Source organism: Podarcis liolepis, assembly GCF_965112155.1.
Source record: "Podarcis liolepis genome assembly, chromosome: 11".
NCBI classification, from domain to species: domain Eukaryota; kingdom Metazoa; phylum Chordata; class Lepidosauria; order Squamata; family Lacertidae; genus Podarcis; species Podarcis liolepis.
The window spans coordinates 29,805,619-29,815,599 of record NC_139565.1 but is presented as its reverse complement, the minus strand read 5'-3'; positions in this window follow the sequence as shown (position 1 = coordinate 29,815,599).

Here is a 9,981-nt window from a genome sequence, read left to right as displayed (position 1 = left end):
TTAATTTTTAAAAAAAGTTTCTTCTCCCGTTAGCTTCACAAAATGCTTTGGGGTATGCATACCCCTCCGTCCCCCCAGAAAAAAAGCACTGCCTAGTAGTGCTGAGTGCCTAAATGAACTTGAGGATGGCGCCAGGAGGCATTTTTAGTTTGTTTCTATGCTCCTAGTATTGGGGAGATGAAAAGCTGCCCTATTCTCAATAAAGTATTCTTAGGACTTCATATCATTCTGATTCAGGATCAGAGAGGAATGTGAGAAAGCAACATTGTATTCAAACATTTGCCACACTTACTTACTTTGCTTCTATCCAGCCTTTCTACTCTGTATGCTGACAAAAGAGTAGCACAAATGTTGCCAATGATACTTGGGAATGAAATGGGATTCAGTTAGATATCTTATTGCTACACTGTACTATACAACAGACTCCTGGATTTTGATTAGCTGTACTCCAGCATCATGCTGATGCAACTAGACCCATTGTTCAGGAAGACTTCCACATAATATGAAAATCAGTACAGTAATTTAATTCCTTTTCTTTTTGGTTGTCCTCCATGCATTCTATAAAATAGCTGTGCCCATCATAAATTTGAGAGTTTTGCCCTTTCCTGGAAGAAATGATATTCAAAATTAGCACAGAGCATCAATATAAATGCAGCCTTTATTTGGACAAACAGAGGAGGTGGACGAGGTGCAGACCCCAAACTCTTGTGGATTGTTCATCTTCTAGAGTATAGCCACTGACCTTGATGGTTGATCTGTCAATAGCATTGCTGAAACATAGAACAGTAGGCTGACTTTACTCCCCTTGAAGCAAGATTTCTCTTCTTCTGATCCACAAGCACAGCTCTGCCTGGTTTACAAAGGAGTGAAATAGGAAGCAGACAATTAGGCCTGCTTCTAACACCAAGGACAGAGCCCACTTTTGCTGCTGTGAATTAGCTTTGCACCTACACAGTCCTTCCTAACAGCATATACTGTTCTTTGTTATTACAGCCAAACCATAATTAGCCATCAAAGCAGAATCAACTGTTTTAACAAACACGAAGGCTTTTGGGGGGGAAACTCCACTTGTCTCTCTGATCAGCTAACATCCCTTTTTCTTTCTGGAAAAGTTTCTGGAATGGCTGGTCATTCTGTGTCATTTAGCATCTAGATCCTACTATTTTCACATTGAACATATGCTATCCTGACATTCAAGTTAGATTTGTTACTCAGGCTGTACAGTACTTTTGTACTGTTTTATTGTTGTTAGCCGCCCTGAGCCCGGCTTCGGCTAGGGAGGGCGGGATATAAATAAAAATTTATTATTATTTATTATTATTATTACATACAGTATTACAGTAAAAATCTTCACTTAGATAGTAATTGCATCATCCTGATAATGTTAGATCTTCCTGGAGATTTTGATACTTCTAATCACAGAGTACTGGTATACTATTACTGCAGTATATGAGAATGATGTTTGCTTAACAAGCACACAAGTTGGCTTCACCCACCCTACTGCACTTTGTGACTGCTGCATTGTATTGGAACGATTGCTTTGCATGTGGAAGGTCACAGATTCAGCCCCTAAAAACTCAAGGATGAACCAATCAGCACAGACAATACTAAGCTAGATAGACCAATTGCCTGATGGGTTATATGGCAGCTCCCTAGGTTTGCCTATGCAGGCCATGTAACTGATGGGCCCCAAATGAGGCAGATTTGGCAGAGTTATAAGGGGAAACCTCGTAATTATAGTCTCTGGTACCTGAAATTCCTATTCTGTGCCAAATAATATATATCTGTTCAGGTTCACCTGAATAGAGCTGTGAGGCATATTAATAAAAGTATCTGCCTGTCTTGTCAAGACACTGTACCATTATCTGACTGTATTTTTAATATAGCCCCCATAGAGAAAAGAATTAGAATTTGCTTTAAGCAGCAGCAAAATCTGGTATTGTGGGTGAGGATGGGGGTGTTACAGATAGTATATTTTCTATTTTCTCTTTGAGAAATTGTGTTTTTTAAAATACCGATATATTCCGTTTATATTCAGCCCCCCAACCTCTGCAGATTATGTTAGCCTGAAGCTCATTGAAATTCTAAAAGAAATTGCCTTTCTGGGTATTTCCTGTTAAAATGCTGTAAGATTGCTCATTCTCTTGATATTTTAGTGAACAACGAAATGATGGCAACATGAAGATTCTGCTTCTGGAAAGGCAAAGGATTCTATTTAACTTCTGTCAGGTTGTCCTAAAGGAATTCTGCATGATAATATTTATTTCTTCTGGGAGACATTCTAGATGTGAATAGAAGGGGATTGGGCACCGGGCAATGATGCAGAGGCAGCTGTGAGCACAAGTACCATATTTTATTGCAGTTGCTAAAGTAACAGCATCCCTCCCCTCCAGTATAGCCAAGAAGAGGCATATAAAGCGAGTTCAACTTACACATGCTGCACCCTTTCCTTTCAGCATCTTTCAAATTGTTTTAATGAAATCCCTGTTTTGTGAAATCGAATACATTTCTCCCCCATATATCACGAGCAATGGTGCCTGTGTGAAAGGGTGAGAAATCAGGCCAAACAGAATAAAGCCCTAACGTATATTTATCTGCTGATTCTGAACAGCAGGAATACTGCCAATATTCTTTCAGCCTCCTTTATTACCCTTCGTTCCACTTTGTAGAAGTGTCAAACACCAGAGGAGTAGCTAGGTTAGCATGTAGAAGGCAGAAAACACAGATGAAGGCTGAATGTGTGAATGGACTTCATTGAAAAGCACTGTGGCAGAGATGCAAAAGTTCTATCTGTGCTTTTAAATATGTGCTTGTCCATTTATTTATTTATTTATTTATTTATTTATTTATTTATTATTTGAATGATTTTCATCATGGCTTCCAGAGCAACTTATAGATCACTATTTAAAGATGAAAAACAGTCATTTTCTAAACAGATGCAACAACAAGGGAAATCAGTTCCGCAAATCAAAGCAGTTAAAACATGTAGCATAAAGCATTGAAAAATGTGTGCTTTGCATTAAAGGTGCATGCAATTAAAAGGCAGGGTTTGGATGTGTTCTTTCAAAAAAAAAATGCACACAAAATAGGATGGAACTATGATTGAACAGAAGTGAAACTGAAGTGGGATAGAATAAGGCTTCTCAGTCCATTCCAAACTTCCTTGGAATGTCCAAGAAATATCTCTCCTGGCCACAGAAGCTGTCAGTTAATAGCCAGGGACTGGGACTTACAAGTGATTCCTGCCTGTCAAATATGGGGTGGAGGTGGAATTCCGATTCGCTCAAAAATTAATTAGCCAAGCCATTTCCCAGTTTTAGAGGAAATGGCTTTGCTTATTTCTGAGCAAACCCAATGTGAGCAGCTGGTGACTCACTCAATAAAATATTACCCTCAGAATCTTTTCCTTCAAGCCAGACCATGCATTATGAAGGTACCCGATGCCCACACAGACCAGTATCACAAATTTGCACAATCTTTGTCATTATGTAACTCCTTTTGGGCGCAGCAAAAGAGCCATAAGTTCAAAGCTGTGAAGTAAGAGTTACTAAAGCTGGACTTGTCACATTGTAGTAGTAAAATTGGAACATTTGATACCAGCAATGAGTAGCACAATATAACACATGTATTTAGGACATAGCCTCTCTTCACAAACACACAAGGAGAAAGCAGATACTTCGTGTTTCCAGGTGGAGGGTATTCTATTATTTATTTATTTCATAAAATTTATACACCACTTGACTGTAAAACAAACAAACAAACAAACAAACCCTCAAAGAGGATCTGAAATACATGTTGATCAAGCTGTAAAAGACTGAAGTGGAACAAAATCTGGAAGCTATCTCTAGTAAATACAGTCAACCCCCTTCTTTCTCGTAACCTTAGCCAGTTTTGAGTGACACTTCTGTTATTCCAGGATGCTCAATTTCCTGCATCAAGATCAAACTTTGATAAGACAAACTCTCTGTGGAGCACATTTGGTAGTACGGCTAGCAACACGGGCAGCAGTAGTCCTGTCGCTGCTGGTATAGCTGTTGTTGTTAAGCTTTTAAATGCACTACATGCTCTGTGCCCTGTGCTGAAGTAAAATATCTACTTAGAGCATGGTTAACATGCTGTTTCCTTAAATTTAACAAATCAAGACTGATTTGCTCACTGCAAAAATGTGTGGAGGATTTTCTTTTCTTTTCCTTTTCCTGTTCGTTGTCATTAATAATATGCTGAGTCATGTACTTATGGGTTTTTCATCTGTTCTGTAGGCCTTGTAGTTTTTCCTTGCATGTCTGCTAGCTTTTTCCTTTAATTATCCGTACATTGTTGTTTTTGGCAAGGCTGCACTTTCCATCTTGAAATGTTTACCTTCCAAAAAGGCCTCTCTCCTTCTTATCTTCATTGGCTTATTGATATTTCCTGTTCCAACAACTCTCTTCCTCCCCAAATGCTGTGTAGGAACATTAGCCTCTCGTCAGCCATATCCTCACCTTCACAGCTCACTTCGCTCTCTCCCTCTCTCTCACCACATTTATACCATATATTTAAAGCAGTATGCTACCACTATAAAGAACCATGGCTTCCCCTCAAATAATTCTAAGAGTTGTAGTTGGCTAAGGGTGCTTCAAGTTATTTGGAGACACACACCCCAAATTCCTCTCACAGAGCAACAATTCCCACAGTACCCTGTGAAGAGGGATTCATTTTTAAACCGCTGTGTAGCACTGTGAGAGGAATTGGAGTCTCCTAACTCTCAACACCCTACAACTCCCAGATTTGGGGGAAGCCAAGATTGTTTAAAGTGGTTTCGCAGTGCCTAAAATCTACAGTGTGAACGTGGCCTCTCTCTGCTCTCCTTTTTGAGTAACAAGCTATTTCCTCTCTCAGAAGATGTTTTTGGACTTGTTCCCAAATAGCTCTGACATAAATTATGCCAGTTCTACCCTTGTGTTTCCAGTGAACAACCTTCCAGATGGGTTTCATCAACCTAGGCATTTTACTCTGAAATCCTGGGTAGTTCTGAGTATGTAAATCATGTGCATTGCCATGGACAATGGTGATAGGATTGGTGAGCTTATCCCCACTGGTGATATGCTCCATGGAGCTTAGTTCTGATCCACAAGAAGCCTATTGCACTGGGTTGCCCCAGCTGAATCTGTTATATTTATGGAAGTTGGTGTCCAACATCGTTTGGAGAACTATAAAATCACTATTCCTGCTGTAAGTGTTCTTAAATTGGGTGACAAGCCTATTCTCAAACAAAATTGCCTGTAATGGGTGACAACTTCAAAAGAAGGGAATTTTAGAATTGCATGCCTAAACATTTTACTATTATTATTAATCTGTGAGGAACATGGCCTTACAGGATATGGGATGGTAGCATCTGTATCATCAAACATATTCAGGAAAACAGATGTATCCTCTCAAATATTAATTTATTGTTCCATCACTCCAAGTTTTTAGTGCCTCAAGACAGCTAATATTACATTTCCAAAAATGTCTATGAGTAAAAGTTTGTTCAGGTGTGAGTTCTTCAGATAACACATCATTTTTAAAAAAAAATTGTACTAATACAGAAAAGAAGTAGGTTTTAAACTTCCCTCTGTAGGCAAACTCTTGTGTGGGAAGAGATCTTAAAGTGCACAAGGAAATGTAATTATAACTCCAGCAATCTCCCATTTAACTTAAGAAAAGTGTTTAAAAATATGAGCAAAGGGGGGAAAGGAAAACATGTTTCAGGTGTGAAAAGTTCTACAATCTTTGTCCTTCAGTTTTCCCATTTTACAGATAAGGAACTGGGATTATTTGCCTGAGACTCCCAGTGAGATACAGACAATTCACATTTTGCATGGGGGTTATGTTCCAGACCTCCACTCATCAGTGGGATCCATATTGTTCCACCCTGCCCCCATTCCACTCTTTTACTGACATTTTTGTGTCAACTCCGGGTTCAGTGTCATGCACAATCGCATGTCAATTGGATACAAGTAAATCAGTCCTTGCCTGTAATTGTTATGAATACAGTTCTAGGTCCACATATTTACCCCTAGCCAGCAAGGCGAATCTGAAAGCAAAATATTACATGCACTTGCATAACTGATGTGGAATGGCATGCAGATCCTTATCTGTGTAAGCCCCATGCAGCTGTCCAGATGTGGATTTTGATACAGAAGATGTGCAATCTCATAGGGACCATGGACTGTTGCACGCAAGTAGTTGCATCCAGCTAGAACTTGGATCTGAGCTACTATCTGCTCATCTGCCACTATTCGTATTTTTGTAATTTGGAAATTTAAGGAAAAACAGGCTGACAGTTCCAGAATCATTATTACCACTGAATATTCCATAAAAAACCAGAGATTGACTATGCCAAGAAGAGGTATGAGAGGTCGAGAATAAATGAAGCATCTAGCCCCTTGGGCCTCAAAAGCAGAAGGCAAAAGCCCTCAGCCAATATATCACCCATGACAACATACACCCATGTGTTGGGAATTCATTTATGGATAAATATAGGTCTAGTTGTCTCTTGCCAGTTTAGAATGTGGGCAGCTCTATAGCCCAGACCTGTTCACTACTTGATTGAAATAACCTGAAAGGAAGCCGCGTTTTGAGGACTTGGGTCTGTTTGGCGAGAGTACATCTGTTTTATATGAGACACGCAATCTGTCTTATTCCAACCTGCATTTCTGGGTCACTTGAGACATTTAAACTGCACTTATAATTAACAGCTATTTTTAAACAGTGAAAAAATAGAGCACTGGTAAGGTACAAAAGCATTAAAATTGCCCCAGTTTTGCTTTTCAATAGGACACACTACTGCAATATGCTTCAAGATCAAAGAGAGCTCAGTAGAAAGAGACAGGCCGATCAGTAGGGATAAATAGTTCCCATTATGACGGTGTAAGAATAGGGTTCTTTCAATTGAAACAATTTAATAACCACATTCATTACATTGGTGTCCACTTGGTTTTTTATCTGAGCAATTTTTGCATAACTGGGGAGCAAGTTCAATTGAGCTTATTCTCTAGAAATTAAGATGTGCAGGGTTTGACGTTCAGAAATTGAGCACTAATAACCTGCAAAGCAGTTGTCTTGAGAGTTTTCCCCTGGATAGACTTAGATTTTGCAGACCACTAATTATGTCAAATACAAATGTGTTCTCCAGAATATAACCCCCCCCCCGCAAAAAAAAATGCCTTTACTGGGTTTCAAAGCAGCTACGTTTACACCAGAAGGGCTTTGGGTTGTTTGAGCAACTTTATAAAATTGTGTTACAAAAGCAGGAGTTATGAAACAACAAGGCCACTCACAAACATCCCCATCAGCAGCCTCGGGAGGAGAAGAACGGATTCCTAACAACCCTGCTAAGCCAAACAACCAAGCAGTGTCACCAGGGTGACACTTCCAGCAACATTAAAAAAAAAAAGGAACAAGAGGGTCATTGATAGATATCTTTCTTCTTGCAATGCTGACTTCAGCTACGAACACCTATGTATTAGGAAAGGGTTGGGTTATCTGCCAAACGGCTTGGCTCGGAATGATTAAGTTTGTAAGTTCTCAACACACAGCGAGGCAATGTACAAAGTGAGCTGCAGTGTTTTGTGGGAAGCTAGCAAGGCATGCTTGTGCACAAATGTTTTTTAAAGGAAGATCTGACTCAGAGTTTTGTTCGTGTCCCATCCAAGCTTCCCTACCCATTCCTTCCTGCTATCCTCCTAGCAGCAGGGGGGGGGGGAGTCATCCACCAAAACCTTTTGGAAGAACAAAACATTTCCCAGTGAATGCTCAATCCTATCTTGTTTGGGGGGGGGGGCGGTGTTTGTCACTATCGCCAAACCAGCCAAGAGGAAAGAACTGCTGGAGCATGCGCTGGGTGGCAACTTCATGCTAGCCCCACTTTTCCTCTCCTCCTGCCCCCACGTCTTTTTTACAAGAAGACAAAGTGTAAAAACTGTGAAGTCACTCTTGCCTCAGTTAAAAGCTTTTAAATGGATGCTTTTTTTCCAGAAGCACTTCTCTGTTCACCCTTTTCCCTAGATAGGATTTGCAATATAAAGCCATACATGGATTTGACACACAAAAGCGGGGGGGGGGGGTGGCACTTGAACAGATCATGGTTCAGATAAAGCCATTGAGATAAATGTACTTTTCTTAAAAGTAAAAAAATGAACAATTCAAGTCAATTAACATGTTACTAATTGTCCATATGATTGCCAGTTTCTATAGGGATGAGTTGAAAGTGATATAACAGATTTATAAATATAAAATTATATCATTGCTATCTCTCAAAAACAATTATTTTGTGCTCTGTGTGAAAGATATACTCAATATTATTAATTTTTGTTTAGATACAACTCTGGCTAATTAAAATAAAGTAGACTAGCTTTTTTTCAGAATGTTGTTTCCAGCCCTGGAGCTCAAATAACAGTGCAACAGCAGCATGAAATGTGGTTATAATAGCCCGAGACCACATTTCCTGGAACTAAAACATAGGAGATAATAGTGTGAAGGTACAAATTAAATGCAAATAAAACAGATTCTCCATTGTTGCTAATCCCTGGATTGGATTTCAGTGAGGAAATTAGCTGTAATGTTTAACCTCTTTGTGTAGTAACCATTGACACATTATTTGTTTTATTTTTCAGAGTTTATGAAGAAATTATTTGACAATTTGGGAAAGTTACCTTCCAACTTTTAAGGAAGTGATAAGAGTAAATGGTTTAGAGGCCATGAGTTTAAATTCTTGAGGTAGATTTTTATTTAAAGACAGCCATCAATAAGAAGAGAAATGGCATCCTCTGTTGCTATCTACCCATATTTATTTATTTATACTTATACCTCCATAACTTCTTAAAATCTAGAAGACAGCAAGCCCAAGACATATATATAGCAATCATCATCATCATCATCATCCAAATGGTGCTTCCTGTCCAGGCAGGGCTGGCCCAAGACATTTTGGCACCTGAGGTGGACCCCAAAATGGCATTTTCCCCCTTCCCTCCCTTTTCCTTCATCTTCACCTCTGCTCTGCCAGTTTGAGCTTGATAGTATGTAAGTTAAGAGTGTTGACCTGCTTTCTTGTTTCCCCCTCACTACCATCACCTTAAAGCATCCTTTAATGGTGTCCAAAGTGGCTCCAGTTTATGTTATCATAGAGTTCACCCTGCTATGGAAAATCTTCAATAATGTCCATGCTAATTATTATTAAGCATCATGTATAGCCATTACTTTGGGGGGGGCAACTGAAATACCCTCTTTGGAGAACATGTAATCAACAAAATCCAAAATGTGTTCTTTGAACTCACATTTGCTTTGGTTTAGTGTTAGGTTCTCCTCATCCAACCATTTTAAGACTGTTTCAAGTCAATTATCATGGTCCACTGATGTGATTCCAAATACCAAAATGTCATCACTTAGATTAAGAATTCCTAGGAATTCTCAGCTAGAAATTCATGTATGACATTCTGAAATGTTTCTGCCACAGAAGCAGTTCCAAAATGGAGGTGCTTGTAGTGATGGAGACTGAGCTGAAAAGTTTGTTACGTGCCTAGATTCTGGATGGAGCTCCAACTGATGATGATCAGCTGTGCAGTCAAGTTAGGAATATAGCTGAAGGAGCGTCTCCACCCCCATTGTTCAGCCCAGACACTGAGATTCAGCTCCGAGGGCCTTCTGGTGGTTCCCTCACTGTGAGAAGTGAGGTTACGGGGAACCAGGCAGAGGGCTTTCTCAGTAGTGGCGTCCAGCCTGTAGAACGCCCTCCCAACAGATGTCAAGGAAATAAACAACTACTTGACTTTTAGAAAACATCTGAAGGCAGCCCTGTTTAGGGAAGTTTTTAATGTTTGATGTTTTGTCATGTTTTCAATATTCTATTGGGAGCCACCCAGAGTGGCTGGGGAAGCCCAGCCAAATGGGCAGAGTATAAATAAGTTGTTGTTGTTGTTGTTGTTGTTGTTGTTGTTCATTCAAGTCTGCAACAATTTAATC